At 44.0% G+C, this 21,387-nt stretch overlaps 1 protein-coding gene across 10 annotated transcripts in view; it reads left to right on the top strand.

Moving 5' to 3' along the window:
- The window catches only part of LOC116953618 (uncharacterized), a 167,904-nt gene that overhangs the window by 42,288 nt on the left and 104,229 nt on the right, over positions 1–21,387 (top strand). The window lies entirely within an intron of this gene.

Consider the following 21,387-nt stretch of genomic DNA (forward strand, 5'->3'; position numbering starts at 1 on the left):
CTGCCGTGTTGGTCGTGTGTCTTTCTGAATGGCGTTGTCACTGTGTGTTCTATATGCAGTGTTACGTGTTTATGGTCGCTCTGAACTGTGCTAGATACTGTGCATAATACTGGGCATGTTTTGTAACCGGTCCTGTGTATTTCTGTATGCTGTGCTTATGTGGCAGCCGTGCCTTTGGGTCTATAGAGTGCGGTCTGTGAATGACACTGCGTGCGGTGAACCGGTATAGACGTGCACGATGTTGCTGATGTTGTTGTGTCGTTGCGTGTTCTCTATTGTGTTGTGTTCTCTAAATATACTGTTTTTGTTGTGGCTATTGTGCTTTGCTAGGTGCTGTGTACAAATCACGTGACTTCCGTGAGTGCCCCGCCCCTCCACTCTGAGCACCTCCCCTCGCCCCGCCCCCTACGAGAACAGACACAGCTCCGTGCAGCAACGTCGAGACCCTGAGGCAGCCTCTCCATCCTCCCTCTCCTCGTCTCCACTGCCACTGTGCTACCGTTCCTCCGCTCCTTCGCCAAACTCTTCCTCTCATTCCCCACTTCTTCTTCCCTCTTCCGTTCCTTTCTCTTTCCTCATTCATTACATCCGTGGCTCTACACTCCTCCCAGTGGTGGCGTAGCCACAGGCTGCAACAGCGGTCTGCGAGTGAGTCCTGGGGTGTCATGTGCCTTGCTAAGCGCTGTGCAATAATCACAACGTGGCTGGTATGAAACTCTGTCATAATTACTTGTGGGTGTATGTGTGTTTCTGAACGCTGTGTTACTGCGTATTGTGTATGTCGAGAATTGCGTCACAGGCATTGTGCCTTGCTGGGCGCTGTATCTTAATGCTCGCTATGTGCCGCTACGCTTCCGTTTGCTGCTTTATGCCGATTTCTTGTCCCTTGTGATATATTTTGCGTGTGCTATGGAGAAGGGCCATTGCCCGAAACGTCGCCCAGTTATGTTTACGTTGTAAGGCAGTGTTATTGACGGTTGTGTTGATATAGTTATTGATGAGAATATGTGTTCCGTACACTTGCCACCTGTGCCTTGCCAGGTGCCGTGCGTTCATTCACTCGCCGCAGTTATGTACAGGATACACGTTATTGTGCCGCTGTGTGAATTGTCAGGGCTAATAGGGCCTTGCTAGGCGTTGTGCTGCAGCGCTGAACGCTTCGCAATGCGCGATTGTTCCCCACTGTGACGTCGCCCTGAAGTTTACAGCCTGCAAGATGTAGGGGGGGGGGGGATCTTTAACTTTCACTCTGAGTGAAGCGGAATCATCAGAATCTGTATTTACGCTGGAGGAATCTGATGAGTTGTAAAGCTCTTTTTCACAGATGTCCAGTAGAGGCGGGTCAGAACGTTACAACAGCAAATATTACAAAAATATGATAGGAGTGCAACGTATAGGAAAGATAAATTACTTTAAAATATACAAATAAAATTGAACTGTTTTTTTATCTTATCAGGTAAACCCCACTGATGTATTAACTTATTTTTCAGAAGCAACCTGGCTATCACAAATGATAGCTCATTTTGTGATAGCCAGCAAAATAATCTACATGTTACTAAATGTGTCTTAGTATTGCTACAGTTCACACCGCAGGAATAACCAGGGCAGCCGCTGGGTTCGAACCGTGAATCTTGGAGAGAGAAAAATATCGTAAAGGCGCTACCGCTAGGCCCCGTAGCCTTGCTGAGTGCTGTGTATTATTGGTACTGCTGTAGTGTTGCGTGTATGTCACGGTGTGTTCTATATTCTCAGAGTTGTCCTGTGGTTTGCTATGGCTTGCTAGGCGCTATGTTCAGTTAAGTCAACATATTGCTGTGTCTCTGTGCATTCTGCAACCTGTGTAATCTGTTGTGGATACTGTGCTTTACTGGGTGCTGTGTATAGCACTGGACGCTTTGTATGGTCCTGTTTGTTTGGTATACGTGTATTACACCTATGGTGTAACTATGCCTTGCTAGGTGCTATGTATCTTGCTAAATTATGAATGTCTTTGAATTTTTACGTTACTGTGTGTTGTGTATACTGATTGATGGCTTTTGGTTACTATCCCTTGCTGGGTGCTGTGCATATTTAAATCGATGTATTTCTGTGTTCACGTGAGCTCTGTACACTGAGTGATTGGTTGTGTGGACGGTGCCTTGCTAGGTGCTGTATCAACGTGAGCTCTGTACACTGAGTGATGGGCTGTGTGGGCCGTGGCTTGCTAGGCACTGTGTGTGGTAATGCGCGGTGTCTATGCGTCAGAAGGTCACGTGTCCTCTCCACGTGGTGCATTTTTGGACCATGCAGGATCCGAGTGCTTTGCTTGGCACTGTGCAGAGTCTGGGTCTTGTGCCTTCCTGGGTATCTTGTATTACTGTGATTGCCGTTTGTTGCAGGGTGTTGTGCGTTTTACAGGTGGCCCTTTTATATACGCTAATGAGCCCGAGTGGGCGCTGTGTATTTTGGGGTATTCGCATTGTTTGCCTTGCTCGACGCTGTGTGTGGATGAGGATTGTGTTCTGGTGTTGTTGATGATATGTGATCGTGCCCCCTGCAGTGTGGATACGTTCTGGTGTGGTTGTTTACTGGGGTGTCCGGATCCTGGGGTGGCTATGTACTGGCGAGGCTACGTCTTGGTGTATCTGGCTACCGATGTGGCTTATGTATCAATGTGGCTAGATCATCGTGTGTCTGGATAATGGAGTGACTAAATCCTGGTGCGTACTGGGGTGGCTACGTGTTGGAGTGGCTATGCACTGGTTTTAATATATATAATAAAGTATTAATTGGACGATGATAAAAATAATAGGCTTTAAAATATTGAATGCGCATTAATTGATTTAATATTAATCAAAATGCGTTCACTGTATATCTGTTTTACTTTTACGGTATGCGTATCTGCAACGACTTCTTTGTGCGTCGGTCTGGAACACCACTAATTGGCAATTAAATGTTTAATTAATCGATTCGACAACTCACACCCCCCTCACCCCGTCTCTCGCCTTCGGGGGCTGTCCGGCTCCGCGCGATCCGGAATGGGGCGGAGCGGTGGCGCAGCGGTTAGCGCAGCGCGCTATCGTCCCGAACCACACCTGCGGGGAAATCTTATGCGAGTTCAATCCCTCGATCACGACCGACGACACGCGTGGGCGAGAGCGATGTCTGAACCGGTCTACGATGCGGGAACCCCCTAGTCAATGCAAAATCTTAATACTGCATACTTGATCGAGCACAGGTGTATTGTCACGATCAATGACGCGCATCGACACGGGGGCTTACGGGTAAAATAGAAATACCCACGTGACCCCCGCCGCCACGTGGCAGCACGTGGTGACGCCTGACGCGGTCATTCACGCCTCGCTTTGCGGACCGTTGTGTGCGCGCTGTTTTTTTTTTATAAACACGCTTCGGTGTTAGCGGACGTCTCCTCGTTTATTTACATCTTCGTTGCTGGACACGGTGACACAACGTCCACGCGTTCGTCAATGACACCGTGTCCCTGAGCACGAACAACAACAAAATGTACACAATCGGTGACGTTTCGAGCAATGGACCCCCCCCCCCCTTTTCGTGGCACATGAGCACGCTGAGATACTGCGTTCAATACGCAAGTCTTTACATGTACAGCATAAGATGCTCTCATAATTATGACGCTGTTCAAACGTACATCCTTATATATTGCATCATATTATGACGCTACATTTAACCCAACCAGCCTTCGGCCTGTATCGGGATATTATTTCATTGCGACACTGTATTGATCAAACAGGCGAGATCACACACAACAGGCTGCTATGACACTATAGCTTCTATATAACGTGCTATCATATAGAGATTATACACAGCAGGCTGTTATGATGCTGTCAAACACAGCCTTCAGTGCGCAGGGCTGTATACAGCTTCCACGTAGCGTGCTGTCATATAGAGATTATACACAGCAGGCTGTTATGACGCTGTCAATCGCCCACCCATCATTACACAAGGCTGTAATATAGCCTCCACACAGCGTGCTGTCATTTAGAGACCTAAACAGCAGGTTGTTATGATGTTATCAAACACATCCTTCATGACGCAAGGCTGCCTATAGCTTCCACATAGCCTGCTGTCATATAGAGATTATACACAGCAGTCTGCTATGACGCTGTCCAAACAACCTTCGTTACTCTGGGATGGCTATAGGTTCCACATAGCGTGCTGTCACATAGAGATCATGCACAGCAGGCTGCTATGACGCTGCCAAAGGCACACCCTTCATCACGCAAGGTGGCTGGCTATAGCTTCCACATAGCAAGCGCTCATGCATATGCATGAGTCGGCATAGAGCACGTGACGCGGGGCGTAATGAGCCCACGTCAGAGCCAACGTGCAGGCTCGATGCTGCTGTGCACGTGGCCACGTGGCCACGTGTCTGCTGAAAGAGCAATGAACACTGGGGAGACAAAGGCGGCCGGTCGCGCTGGTGTTGGCCACCCACCCTCTCGTGCCGGCCTTCATAGGTGCTCGCAGCACTTGCCCCAAAAGTCTGTTGGAGGCTATATTGGGGAAACTTTGTCTTTGCGTCTGTGCATATACAGCTGGTGGTTGCGGGTCTTTGTGTTGTGTGAAACGTGCCGGGAGCGGTGGCGCAGCGGTTAGCGCACTGCGCTACGAACCCCCACACCGAGTTCGAATCCTGCTCACGACCAACAACAACGTCGAACCATAATGAACGGGTCCCCGGCAATCCCCTAGGTCCACTCAGCCTTGAATTAGTACATTGGGGGGGGGGGGGTGGTGTGTGGGAGACAAAGGCGGTCGGGCGTGGTTCTTTCCACCTTACCAGCTCCTTTGTGTGCCATGCCGGTCTCAGTAGGTTCTGGCAAACGACGGCGCTCGCTGTCCGACGCTCGATTGTGAAAGGTTATGCGGTAGGCTGCTGCTGTCGCCGTGTGAGCTGTTGTGTGACGGCCGGGATGCGTGGGTGCCGCGTGGATACGCGGCACCCACGCGTCTATTTTTAGGTCCGTAATGTTGTGGGGTAAATCGTACGCGCGGGGTACCATTAATTGCCCAACCGTGTATCGGTTGGCTCTCTTATCTGCGTAATGAACAAATCCATACGGGATTCTGCTGGTATGTTGTACACACCGTGGCTCCGTGGGATGATTAGTATGCACGATAGAAGCGGTACTGTACGTGTCCTGGCCGACTGGTTTGACGGCGATTGTTGACTGATATAATAGGACCCAATTTGCCCGACTATATATATAGCCCGCGACCGCGCAAAGTGCCGCGACATTTACTCAAGGCCGATTATTTATTTAACCGAAATATGTAACCGAAACAGCGTGCCAATATCCGTATTGACGTACATGCTGCCGCAACAACAATAAACAACTCGTCGATAATAGCCACTGCGCGTTGCCTGCAACAGAGAAACAAACGTGCGACGTTTCTGGCAATGGACCCTAAACATTGTGATGATGGGCGCACCATCTCCGCAGGGGGGCGGGGGTGGAGGGGGGGTCTCGTCGAACGCGTTGGGCAGCTCAAACTGCTCGCATTCAACGCCGGTGCCTGAAGTTCACGTCGTCCTCCATGAACGTGCCGCCGTTCATCACAAAGGGGCCTTCGTCGTTTCGGCTTTTGTCGCTGCGCTATCTTTGCGGATCGTGGACGACGCCGTCGTTCATAGAGAGATAGAGAGAGAGACCGCACCATTTTAAACGTTTCACTCCACAGCCTCCTGAGAGCTCCCCCCCCCCCCACCGCCACCACCCCTCGCTGGGGGGCTGCAGTGGGGTCAACACGACGACGTTTGAGATTGTTGGCTGTGCCGAGCTACCGAAATTCGTGCGCGTTTGGAGATGGCGCGGTCATCGCCACGACCGTGGTGGCCGTGTTCGGTAGCAGCAGGAGGCCGCTTTTCTGAACGTGCGAAACACCGCTCTTGGGATTGCCAAAAGGCTTCGAATGCTTGAGGTTTGTTTTTTTTGGGGGGGGCGGGGGGCGGGGTTAGATCACGTAAATGTATGAACGTGTCGTTAAAACCCCGCCACCACCCGACACACAGCCAGCTAGTAAGGGTTGTCACGTAAACAGAACGTGCCAGTTCGTCACTGGTACGAATTGGCAAGTTTTGTTAACGTGGCAACCCTAACTAGTTGGTGGTGGCGGGTTTTAACGACACATTTATATATTTACGTGATCTAACCCCCCCCCCCAAAAAAAAAACTATTGTGTATATTGGTCGCAAAAGCCTTACGCGTTAAACTGACTTCAAATGCGTTGGAAGTCAAAAAGGGCCTAGGGGCCTACTTAGGACAGGCCCCGAATGCGTGTTGTGTGCACGCGTGAGATAGGCACATTTTTAAGTCTACGTGTAATGTTGCCTTATTGTTAATTTCATAGTGTGTTTAATCAGTTTTTAAAAAAAATATATATATGTATACCAGGTGAGGGTCACCCAGGCAGGGGTGGAGCCAGGATTTTCAGCCCGGGGTGACATTCAACAATTTTTAATTTCAAGAATGATTTAGAGAGTCAGGCTGTTGAACTTAGACGCCATCGGTTGGCGGACACACTCTGACAATGCAGTTGCACGGAGTCCGCCAGGCCGAGTGTCGTACACTTTATACGCAGAATGTTTCAGATTTTCGATTTTTTTATTTTTTTTCGGGGGTGACAATTGTCTACCCTGTCACCTCCCTGGCTCCGCCCCTGCACCCAGGTAATTTTTGTTGCATGGGAGGTATCAGTGGAAATGCGAATGGTAAATGACGAACTGAATGGATTATATGGACTAAGAATAGAGAGTAGCAATTGTAAATATTATTGTCACTTTATTATTTACTGACAACCTATTGCACACCTTTCACAACATACTCACCGTGATTATATACTTAAAATGTGATTTCGTAATTCAAGTTTAATGCATAGTATCTGCAGTGACGGTACATTGCAAGTAATTACATTTTATCAACATATTAGGTAATGACCCATCTACAAAGCACGCACACACAAGTGTTTGAATGTATTATGAAAAAGGGCCAAGCCCGAAACGTCGCCTATAATGTTGTTGTTTCTCTTTCAAGGTCACAGTGACGATTGCGTTAAGGTGTTTTTGATTTGTCTTAATTTTACTTTGGGCACCCCTGCCAATGCAGCATTACCAATTATTTGTTAAATATTCGAGGCAATGTATGCAATGTGTTGTAAGTTTGTTCTATAAGCCAAGACTCTCCAATATATTGTTAGTATATTTGATTGAAATCATATGTGTTACCAATTACGACACGTTTTAGAAATGATAATATACAATTATTTAATCCATCTTTGAGGTCTACGTAATTATAATCCTATTTCAAGACGTACGATACGTAATGATTATATTTAATCCTACTAGGAGCAATGCTAGAAGTTATATTGATTGTTCAGGATATGTATTTTTGGGTTGTGTATAACATGAATTAATTTATACTTTACACGTGATATGATACAGCACGTACATTAGTGTTAACTATTAATTAATAAAAACATCACAGCCCTTTGCCAATCCAATGCTGGACATTGGCCTCAAAGCAACCTTGTTCTTGGGGAGTATTTGTTTAACCATACTTCATCACGCTGGTCAGTGGGAGGAAAGGGCTGTGGATATGGTGGTGGGGAGGTAGGGGAACCGGAGGATGACGCCCAAAACCGGTTCAGATATTCCTCGCCAGCCCTGGTAACCGGTTCAATGGCGCTAACCGTTGCGCCATCGCTCAACCCCCCACGTTAACGCACGGTTCTGTAATCACAGTGGTGCAGGACGCCGATAGCTGCCGTGTACACACCACACACTTCTTATATGGATTAAATTCTCTGAAGTGAATACATAGACTTAATATTATAAAGTGTTTCGTTTGTTCATTACCTTAAGCCCTTGGAACACAAGCCCGCCTGTGTGATATTTGTGAGTGACTTCGATCAGCGCGTATATATACGCACACACACACCAGAAAATACAATAAACAACACTTTCAATACTTTGTACCACGCCATAGCTCTGTGTTTATATAATGCATATACGCTAAGCTGTGGGTAGAGCGGTGGCGCAGTGGTTAGCGCACTGCGCTGCCCAATCCATCGACCTGAATTCGATTCCCCTTGTCCAATACGCAGGGCTGGCTTATAGCTTCCACATAGCGTTCTGTCGTGTAGAGAGGTCATACACAGCAGGCTACTATGACGCTGTCAAACAGCCTACATTACGTAGGGTTCACTATAGCATTCCATATAGCATGCTGTGTAGAGATTATACACAGCAGGCTGTTATGACGCTGTCAAACACAGCCTTCATCACGAAGGGCTGGCTACAGCTTCCACATAGCGTGCTGTCATATAGAGATTATACACAGCAGGCTGTTATGACGCTGTCAAACAGCCTTCATTACGCTGGGCTGGCTACAGCTTCCACATAGCGTGCTGTAGTATAGAGATTATACACAGCAGGCTGCTATGTATGTAGGTTGAACTTCTTTCGCACCGTACGTAGCCAACCGTGCGATGACGCTGTCAAACACGCAGCCTTCATTGCGCAGAGCCGGCTATAACCTCCCCCTAGGTCGACTCAGCCTTAAATGACTACCTTCCTTGTACGGTGGTGTTAACGTCAGCGAGGGGGATACAAAGGCGGTCGGGCGTTGGCCTCGCCACTACAGCCTTCTGGAGGTGCGCGCGCTCGCAGCAGCACTTGCCCGAGCAGTATACAGAGGCTACTCGGGTGACCTTTGTCTTTGTAACACGTAGAGGCGCGTGTCTGTCAATAGCCTGTTAACGCACTAAACTTGTGTAAAGAATGACGATTTCAGAACTTTAATGATCCGTAGTTGGAGTACTCTCATTTACCTGGACCGCTTACCGCTTTCTCACGGCCGTATCGTCGCACTCCGCTGGGAGGCGAATTACTCGGTTCACGGATGATGGCGGTGGGGGGGGGGGTCAAACATGTTGTTTTGTTATCTTACGAACAACAAATGATCTGTGTGGAATCCTCGCGTTGTCATTGTTGTTGTTGTCGTCTCTGCCTCTACCGTTGGAGCCGATCAAACGTCCGATTGTCATTGGCAGTGCGTTCAGGCGTAGCGTCGACTCGACGTTTGACTCGTTTCACCTCCCTGGCCCCTTCTGGAATAATCACAAGAATACGGAAAGCAACCCAAGAACAATCGTCGAATATTATGCGCGAATTATTTTTTTCGTTATATATGTGTAGGCGAGTGCGGTTGTAGGTGGCTGAGTGTGTCGGTTCGCACCCTGCGCTACGAACCCGGCGACCCGAGTTCGATTCCCGCTCAAGGCCAACCACCGGTGACGATTAATCTGAACCGCCCTTGGGCCCCTCCCCTAGGTCGACTCGGCCTCAAAATGAGTACCTGGTGCGGTGTGTAAACATCGTCACTGGAGAGACAAAGGCGGCCGTGTGTGGTTGTTGGCCACGCTCACCACCTCGTGTGCCGTGCCAGCCTTCATAGGTGCTCGCTAACAGCACTTGTCGCCACAGTCTGTTAAGGCTACACGGGAGATGTTTCACTTTGGTGTGAGTGACGTGTAGGTAAGTGACGTGTAGGTGAGTGTGTATGTGAGTGGGTTGCAGGTGAGTGTGTATGTGAGTGGGTTGCAGGTGAGTGTGTATGTGAGTGGGTTGCAGGTGAGTGTGTATGTGAGTGGGTTGCAGGTGAGTGTGCAGGTGAGTGCGTTGTAGGTGAGTGTGTATGTGAGTGGGTTGCAGGTGAGTGTGCAGGTGAGTGCGTTGTAGGTGAGTGCATTGTAGGTGAGTGTGCAGGTGAGTGGGTTGCAGGTGAGTGTGTTTGTGAGTGTGCAGGTGAGTGTGTATGTGAGTGCGGTGCAGGTGAGTGGGTTGCAGGTGAGTGTGTAGGTGAGTGGGTTGCAGGTGAGTGTGTATGTGAGTGGGTTGCATGTGAGTGGGTTTCAGGTGAGTGTGTATGTGAGTGGGTTTCAGGTGAGTGTGTATGTGAGTGGGTTGCAGGTGAGTGTGTATGTGAGTGGGTTGCAGGTGAGTGTGTATGTGAGTGGGTTGCAGGTGAGTGTGTATGTGAGTGGGTTGCAGGTGAGTGTGTACGTGAGTGGGTTGCAGGTGAGTGTGTACGTGAGTGCGTTGCAGGTGAGTGTGTATGTGAGTGCGTTGCAGGTGAGTGTGCAGGTGAGTGCGTTGCAGGTGAGTGCGTTGTAGGTGAGTGTGCAGGTGAGTGCGTTGTAGGTGAGTGTGCAGGTGAGTGTGTATGTGAGTGCGTTGTAGGTGAGTGTGCAGGTGAGTTGCAGGTGAGTGTGTATGTGAGTGCGTTGTAGGTGAGTGGGTTGCAGGTGAGTGTGTATGTGAGTGCGTTGTAGGTGAGTGTGCAGGTGAGTTGCAGGTGAGTGTGCAGGTGAGTGGGTTGCAGGTGAGTGTGTATGTGAGTGTGCAGGTGAGTGTGTATGTGAGTGCGTTGCAGGTGAGTGGGTTGCAGGTGAGTGTGCAGGTGAGTGGGTTGCAGGTGAGTGTGTATGTGAGTGTGTATGTGAGTGCGTTGCAGGTGAGTGTATATGTGCGTGTGTTGTAGGTGAGTGTGCAGGTGAGTGTATGTGAGTGCGTTGTAGGTGAATGTGCAGGTGAGTGGGTTGCAGGTGAGTGTGTATGTGAGTGCGTTGCAGGTGAGGGTGCAGGTGAGTGTGTATGTGAGTGCGTTGCAGGTGATAGTGCAGGTGAGTGTGTATGTGAGTGCGTTGCAGGTGAGTGTGTAGGTGAGTGCGTTGTAGGTGAGTGTGCAGGTGAGTGTGTAGGTGAGTGCGTTGTAGGTGAGTGTGTATGTGAGTGGGTTGCAGGTGAGTGTGTATGTGAGTGTGTATGTGAGTGTGTATGTGAGTGTGTAGGTGAGTGTGTATGTGAGTGCGTTGTAGGTGAGTGTGTATGTGAGTGGGTTGCAGGTGAGTGTGTATGTGAGTGCGTTGTAGGTGAGTGTGTATGTGAGTGTGTATGTGAGTGTGTTGTAGGTGAGTGTGTATGTGAGTGTGTATGTGAGTGGGTTGCAGGTGAGTGTGTATGTGAGTGCGTTGTAGGCGAGTGCGCTCACCTCCACACCACCCCTCTTCTGGATGTGGCCCACCGACTTCACAGACGCTCGCTAATTAATTATCACCACTTGCCCAAACAGTCTTGTGCAGGCTACACAGGGGATCTTTGTCTGTGCCACTGCACTATGTCAATATTGCTCGAGATAGACTGCCCATTTAAATGTGGACTGTATATTCCGTGTGTAGTACTGTATACCATATGCGGTGCACTGTACGAATAGTCTACGTAATACTGTGCGAATAGTACGGCAAATTGGGGATGGTCTCTACAATAATTTAAACATTGCGATGCAAATAGTAATGAACCATAGGGTAATGTATACTCCTTTATCAATACGATGCTGCATTGGTGCAGCCTCCCGCCCGTCACCCAAGCGTTTGACCATACTTCACCGCCCTGGTCTTTGGCGTCTTGGTGAACGAATGCCACTGACGGTGGCCGCGGCCGGGATTCGAATCGAGGTCGCGGAAGTGCGCGATCACCTCCACGATGCCACCACCTCCGACCACGGAATCTCTCGATTCGATTAATCGTCGATCATTTATTGTCGTCGATGATTACACTTCGGTTGAGTGCGGCGGAATCTGCAGCGCCGATTTGCACGCGCGCAAGAGTTCTTTCTGCGACCCTTTAAACGTGCAGTTACGTCGTGAGCTTAGTAATCGACATTAATCTCGGCTATTGCTCTAGACATCGTGACACGGGCCTTCTCTTCATCGGACAACTTTGGGTATAGAAAGCCGCCTTTTGTAGAGTTGTGTGCTGGGGAGAGGGGAGGGGGGGGTAGTTGTGACTTAATGTATACGCCAAAGTGATGATTGGTTGTTATCGCATCATTTAGTATAAATGTATGGTTTTAATCATTTTACACTGGCTGTTTGATATATATAAGCTATATACGTATATATTGAAGACAATTCGTGATTATATGTTTAATCGTACGTTTCATAATCGTTATAGATGTGATTATTACCGAGTTTAATATAGGATGCGAGTAACACTCGAATGCATACAACTAAGAAATGTAACATTAATCGATTAATATTAATTAGGCTCGTATCACGAGTGCAATAGTCAATCATTTATGTATTCCTGCAAATTATATAAACCACATTTTGTAACTCACATTATTTTTTTTTATAATTTACTTTTCATCAGCCAGCCAATGAGAGATGGTTATTGTATTATAGTATTCATAACAAAAAAAACAAATATAAACAAACCAAAAATTATCATAAGTATTTTTTCAAATGTCCGTGGTGTATTAATCGTTAACGGTGCGTCCCATTGATATTTTTTTTAAAGTCTTTTAATGTATTATTTTGTCTAATTTTAAACATCGGTTTATGATAAAAAAAACATTAAAATATCGCTGTATCTTTTTCACAGGTGTGTCTATATATATACACACCTGTGTATGTATATACACACACCAGGCACAATGGTATTTGATATTGATTTGTCAAAATGTGTCACTGGGGAGACAAAGGCGACCCGGTGTGGTGTTGACCACCGACTCCCTCGTGTGCCGTGCCGGCCTTAACAGCTGCTCGCTAACAGCACTTGCCCCCAACAGTCTATTAAGGCCGTACGGGGTGGCGGTGGTGGTAGTTTTTGTCTGTTGGTGGACGGTAGAGAAATATTTCTTAAATCCGGTTTGCTCATTGCAAACTGGATTCGTTAGCCTCTCGACTTCCCATTATTCTGATTTCGCGATTTATCTTTCGTGAACGGTGTTACAGAGCCGCCCCTAATGGTATGGCGAATTGGGGCGACCGTCCCAGGCCCTGCGGTTTTTTTTTGGGGGGGGGGGAGGTGGTTTGTCCCGGGCTCCACACCCCTCCTATAGACCACCCTGGCTGTCCATGTACACTAGACACGTGCGTGTGATCAGACAGGCTACAATGCCCGGAGGTGGTGGATAAGTGCCCGGCTGATGATAGCGATGGTCACGACTCTTGAGCCTCTTTTCTATTAATTTACTCGAAACGTTAGCGAACGCAACCGCTGCTGACGAGACGAGGGGGTTAGAGTCGTGGTGTGGGGGAGGGTACTAACGAAACGATTAAAGTAACAATTGCTAATCGATTATTGAATCGAACGACAGCTGCCCGAGTAGTGCACACGTGTTTGTACCGCGTGTCATCTACACGATCCGTGGCGCTGTAATACATTTTGCGGGTGTTGGGTTTGAGTCTCGAACAGGGTGGATTGACTTTGGCTTCCAAGCCTGCGCCCGTCCATCCTATAAATATCCTATTACTATGAATCTCATCCTATATAGGGTTATAGGAATATAGGGTATGCAAAAATATAACGCTACAATAACAATAATATTAGCTATGGGACCGGTTTTTTTTGTCATTCAATATTGTAATTTTATTTTACAGATAGGTCAGTTTAGCTTGTACAGGGCAGATCGTGCCTTGGCACTCCAGTTGTAGTGCCTTACGCCGACCGAGGAGAATTTGAAGGCTTATCTAAGACAGCGGATGTGATGTGGCTATCGAAGACACGTCACGGTACTTTTGACGAGCGAAGTTGTAATTAATGAATCATTGAGACTCGGTGAGCCCTATACCTGCATGGGTAAGCAATTGTAAATACGAATCTCATATTATTCACGTCAATAAGTTTGACTAACGTAGGGTATAAAACTCTTTAAAATAATTTAATGATGACAATAATATTTTCGAGTAGTGTCCAACACACCATCGGCTTTTTAAAAAAATATATTCAATAATAACTTATACACGATGTACAATTATATATAAACAAAAAGCATTGATTTACGGGCATATAAAAGCGATCTCAAGTGTGCATGTATTAATGCATCAATAATATATGTAGGTTAATGTATTTATATATTAATATCGCCCCGTCTAATCGAGTGGTGTATCGCGGGTGCCAGGGGCACTTCATGTAAACTTGTATTCCGCGAATATAAAAGTATCGCCTCCAGTGGAATCATGCCGAGTAGAACTCCGCTTGGATTCTCCGTGGAGGGAGAAAGAGAAAGGGAGAGCCCTGAGGCACCGCCAAGTTTCGAGCGGAATTCAACGACTCCGCCACTAATTTAGTGGCAAACTCGAGTTAGATGACTCTTTGGTTCTTTTGGGTAAAGTGCACGTAGAAAAAAAAACAATCAAATAATAAATGGAATACGACGTTTCGGTTGCAACACAAGCAACAGTCATCGGGTATGAATGAATGGTAAAACGCAGACACGGGGACTGAATATATAGGCGCAGACACACGTGCAGAGAGAGAGACGCACACAAAGACACGTGTGTTTCGCTCTTTGTGTCTTTGTGTGTGTCTCTCTCTATCTGCGTGTGTGTCTGCCTATGCTGTCCCCGTGTCTGCGTTTTACCATTCATGCTTACCCGATGATGGTTGCTTGTGTTGCAACCGAAACGTCGTATTCTATTATTATAGTTTTTTTAAAAAAAATTCTACGTGACTTAACCGAAAGAATCAAAGAGTAATTCCTGCAGTCACAAAGCTTCGTATCTAGTTCGAGTTAGATTCCCTGCCGCGACGAACCATTTTTTTATTATTTAGGAGCGAGCGGCAACTGAAATAAGCGAACGGCTGGCCGCCCTTGACGTCGAAGGGACAAGGGCAGCTTCGGAACTGAATTTTTTTGCGTCGTTTGGTTTGTTGTCCGACGTTCCGCGCCACTGTGTGGTTATACAGCACCGTGCGTTTACATGTGGGGGGTTGAGCGGTGGCGCAACGGTTAGCGCCATTGAACCGGTTACCAGGGCTGGCGAGGAATAGCTATACCGGTTCACACCCCCACCCCCCTCCCCAACATATCCACCCCTTTCCCGCATTGACCAGCGTGGTGAAGTATGGTCAAACGCCCCCATTAGCGAGAGCCGTATGTTTGTATCGTCGTTCAAGCAACACCAGGCCTGTGGGCCTGTGCTGTACGAATGTAATGTGTAATTTAAGACATTATATTACAGACAGCTGCATATAAACTTACAGCGGAATGCGTGTACAAATATTGTGTGTTGTGAAACGTAATTGTACAATTATATTATTGTTGACGTAAAGCTTTCGTGACTGCAGGAATATTCTTTGGGTCTTTCGGTGAAGTCAATAATAATAAAATAATAAAAATAAAGTTAATAAAAAGTTATTCACTTTATTTTTATTATTTTATTGTGAATAACAAAAATCACTTTCTTTTCATTTATATTTTTTATTCTTTTATTGTTCTATCTACGTGACTTTCCCTAAAGACCCAAAGAATATAATGATTAGTACAGTGCTGTATTATCATATACAGTCCTTTTAGGGGTGTTCGTGTAAGTAATGTAACAGCAGCGAATTGACAAGACGGGAACAACGACTCTAGTATAATGATTATAATTATTATACGTACACTAACGTATTACCTTATTAGTTACATACAAAGGCTGTCTGAAATGTCGCATGTGTAAGTCGTTTGCATACAACACTTCACCATCCTCACCATGATCGACCCACTGTTGGATGTCGAGGTGTCGGCAATCCGTTGCCGTCTCTCGCAATGCAACCGCAATCCGATTTCATCGCTCCATCTCCGCCGATTCTCCGGGAAGTTGTGTTTTGTGTTTGTTTCACCCTCCCTCCCCTCCTCCTTTGGCTGTCACTCCGTTGTTAGTCTCAGCCATGAGGCCATCATCCCGTCACCACGGACAGCCTCCCTGGATTAACTATTCCATACACACACGCCGTGGTAGTGTGAAGGATTCGTCCATACTTCGCCATTCCAGTCATTGCGGGGTTAGTGGGTTTCAGGCTATCACTCGCCACTGATGTTAGCCGTGTCCGGGCATCGGCCTCTGGTCGCCGGGTTCATAAAGCACTGCGCTAACCACTGCGCCACCGCTCCCCTCCATCACTGCCCGTAGAGTGCATATCCCTGATTGTAATATTTTTTAACGTTTTCTCTAAATTAAGTGGTGGGCTCGTGAGTTATTTTTCTTTTTTGTAACTGCTCGCAAGCCGCCCGTGCGTTCTTTGGACCTATCCGCCCGTCCGGTCCCTGCAGCCAGCCAGCCAGCCAGCAAAACTTTCGTGTAATAACATATGATATATATTCTTGGTTCTTTCGGTAAAGTCACGTAGATAGAAAATAAAAATAAAATTGAAAATAACATTTTTTATTTTATTTAAAAAAAATGTTATTTACCGAAAGAACCAAGAATATTAATTCTTGCAGCCACGAACGTTTTAAGTCAAAATTATACATTATATTTACGCGATCTAAACCAACACTTCCCCCCCCCCCCCCGTATTTTTGATCTAATAATATGCAGTAGTTAGATGATAGCGTATCCCGTGCATTTGCGTGGGATAGAAGGCCGGGGATGAGTGGTGGGGGGTAGGGGGTAGGCATGACGTCAGCGCGCACGAACGTTGCGAGGATTGCGGGTGACGTCATCACGTCGATGTGCGCGGTGACGTCATCGCCGCGCACGCATGCGAGGGTTGTCCCCCCCCACCCAACCCACCCACGCCAGGAGTCCAGGCAGTAAAACTTTTTTTTGCGCGTGTGTTATAATATCGTATGCTTTCAACTATTTGAATGCTGCTGAACCAAGCGAACGGCTGCCCTTGACTTTGAAGGGACAAGGTCAGCTTCGGAGCTGATTTCTGCGTCTTTTAATTTGTTCTCCTTCACCCCGCACCTCCGATTAGCACGGTTGGTTACGTACGGCGCGAAAGAAGTCTAACATGCACACTAGATGCATACATGAAAGGGAAGATGAGTAAAGATTCTGCATTCTCGGTGGATTTCCCCCCCCCCACCCCAAAATCGCGGCACCGCAATGACAGATGGCGACTTAAAAATGTTTTTTTTTCGGATGGGGAGGAGGTTTTCATCTAGCAGTGGATTGAGCACGGACGATCGTTGATCTGATGGTGAATTGCCAAACAAACGCCGGGGCTATCATTCGCCGCGTTTACAGAGGCACGTTGTTCTCGTCCGAGCCAAATGCCAAGAGTAATCACAACAGAGGCGGGCAAGGAGGGCAATTGATGTTGGCGTGCGTGAATGGCATTGTCGTTCGAGCTGGAATTCACAACTCCGGCTCGAGACGGCATTGACGTAGGACCCAACGTTGGGGTTACGTCCAAAGCCTGCGACGTTCCGTTTCTCAATGCGCTTGTCCTGGTGAGTAGGGCGGTGGCAGACCTCCCCTCTCCCTGGCGACAGACTCCTAGCTCTGCATTACTCCTATACACTACTATACACTCCTATACATTACTATACATTATACACTACTATACATTACTATACAATACTATACACTCCTATATATTACTACACACTACTATACATTATACACACTACTATACACAACTATACACTCCTATACACTACTATACATTATACACTACTATACATTACTATACATTACTATACATTATACATTACTATACACTACTATACACTCCTATATATTACTACACACTACTATACATTATACACTACTATACACTCCTATACATTACTATACACTACTATACATTACTATACACTACTATACATTACTATACATTATACACTCCTATACATTACTATACACTACTATACATTACTATACATTATACAATACTATACATTACTATACACTACTATACACTCCTATACATTATACACTACTATGCACTCCTATACATTACTATACACTACTATACATTACTATACATTATACACTCCTGTACATTAATATATGCTACAATACATTATACACTACTATACATTACTACACGCTACTATACACTCCTATACATTACTACACACTACTATACACTACTATACATTATACACTAATATTCATTACTACACACTCCTATACATTACTACACACTACTATACATTACTATACACTACTATACATTACTACATAGTCCTATACATTACTATACACTCCTATACATTACTATACACTACTATACACTCCTATACATTATACACTACTATACACTACTATACATTACTATACACTACTATACACTACTATACATTACCACACTACTATACACTCCTATACATTATACACTACTATACACTCCTATACATACTATACACTACTATACACTCCTATACATTATACACTACTATACATTACTAAACACTACTATACACTCCTATATATTACTACACACTACTATACATTACCACACACTACTATACACAACTATACACTCCTATACACTACTATACATTATACACTACTATACATTACTATACATTACTATACATTATACATTACTATACACTACTATACACTCCTATATATTACTACACACTACTATACATTACTATACACTACTATACATTATACACTACTATACACTCCTATACATTACTATACACTACTATACATTACTATACACTACTATACATTACTATACATTATACACTCCTATACATTACTATACACTACTATACATTACTATACATTATACAATACTATACATTACTATACACTACTATACACTCCTATACATTATACACTACTATGCACTCCTATACATTACTATACACTACTATACATTACTATACATTATACACTCCTGTACATTAATATATGCTACAATACATTATACACTACTATACATTACTACACGCTACTATACACTCCTATACATTACTACACACTACTATACACTACTATACATTATACACTAATATTCATTACTACACACTCCTATACATTACTACACACTACTATACATTACTATACACTACTATACATTACTACATAGTCCTATACATTACTATACACTCCTATACATTACTATACACTACTATACACTCCTATACATTATACACTACTATACACTACTATACATTACTATACACTACTATACACTACTATACATTACCACACTACTATACACTCCTATACATTATACACTACTATACACTCCTATACATACTATACACTACTATACACTCCTATACATTATACACTACTATACATTACTAAACACTACTATACACTCCTATACATTACTACACACTACTATACATTACCACACACTACTATACACTTCTATACATTATACACTACTATACACTCCTATACATTACTATACACTACTATACACTCCTATACATTACTACACACTACTATACATTACTACACACTACTATACATTACCATACACACTATACATTACTATACACTCCTATACATTATACACTACTATACACTCCTATACATTATTTACTACTATACATTACTATACACTATACACTCCTATACATTACTACTCACTACTATACATTACTATACACTACTATACATTACTACACAGTCCTATACATTACTATACACTCCTATACATTACTATACACTACTATACACTCCTATACATTATACACTACTATACACTACTATAAACTACTATACATTACCACACTATTATACACTCCTATACATTATACACTACTATACACTCCTATACATTACTACACACTACTATACATTACCACACACTACTATACACTTCTATACATTATACACTACTATACACTCCTATACATTACTATACACTACTATACATTCCTCTACATTATACACTACTATACACTACTATACACTCCTATACATTACTATACACTACTATACACTCCTATACATTATACACTACTATACACTCCTATAAATTATACACTACTATACATTGCTATACACTCCAATACATTATACACTACTATACACTCCTATACATTATACACTACTATACACTCCTATACATTATACACTGCTTTACACTCCTATACATTATACACTACTAAACATTACTATACACTACTATACACTCCTATACATTACTACACACTACTATACATTACTACACACTACTATACATTACCATACACACTATACATTACTATACACCTATACATTACTACACACACCTATACATTTCTAACACACTACTATACATTACTATACACTCCTATACATTACTACACACTACTATACACTCCTATACATTACTACTCACTACTATACATTATACACTCCTATACATTACTATACACTACTATACACTCCTATACATTATACACTACTATACATTACTGTACACTACTATACACTCCTATACATTATACACTACTATACGTTACTATACACTCCTATACATTACTACACACTACTATACATTACTACACACTACTATACACTCCTATACATTACTACACACTACTATACACTCCTATACATTATACACTACTATACACTCCTATACATTACTACACACTACTATACATTACTATACACTCCCATACATTACTACACACTACTATACATTACTATACACTCCTATACATTACTCCACACTACTATACATTACTATACACTCCTATGCATTACTACACACTACTATACACTCCTATACATTATACACTACTATACACTCTTATACATTATACACTACTATACATTACTGTACACTACTATACACTCCTATACATTGTACACTCCTATACATTACTATACACTACTATACACTCCTATACATTATACACTCCTATACATCACTATATACTACTATACACTCCTATACATTATACACTACTATACATTACTATACACTACTATACATTACTAAACACTACTACACACTCCTATACATTATACACTACTATACATTACTAAACACTACTATACACTCCTATACATTACTACACACTACTATACATTACCACACACTACTATACACTCCTATACATTATACACTACTATGCACTCCTATACATTACTATACACTACTATACACTCCTATACATAATACACTACTATACACTCCTATAAATTATACACTACTATACATTGCTATACACTACTATACACTCCTATACATTATACACTACTATACACTCCTATACATTATACACTACTTTACACTCCTATACATTATACTCTACTATGCATTACTATACACTAATATACACTCCTGTACATTACTACACACTACTATACATTACTACACACTATACATTACTACACACTATACATTACTATACACCTATACATTACTACACACTACGATACATTACTATACACTCCAATACATACTATACACTCCTATACATTACTACACACTACTTTACATTCCTATACATTACTATACACTACCATACATTATACACTACTATACACTCCTATACATTATACACTACTATACACTCCTATACATTACTACTCACTACTATACATTATACACTCCTATACATTACTATACACTACTATACACTCCTATACATTATACACTCCTATACATTGCTA

Source organism: Petromyzon marinus, chromosome 52, assembly GCF_048934315.1.
Source record: "Petromyzon marinus isolate PM22_M1 ecotype Great Lakes invasive population chromosome 52, UKy_Petmar_22M1.pri1.0, whole genome shotgun sequence".
In the NCBI taxonomy this organism is placed as follows: domain Eukaryota; kingdom Metazoa; phylum Chordata; class Hyperoartia; order Petromyzontiformes; family Petromyzontidae; genus Petromyzon; species Petromyzon marinus.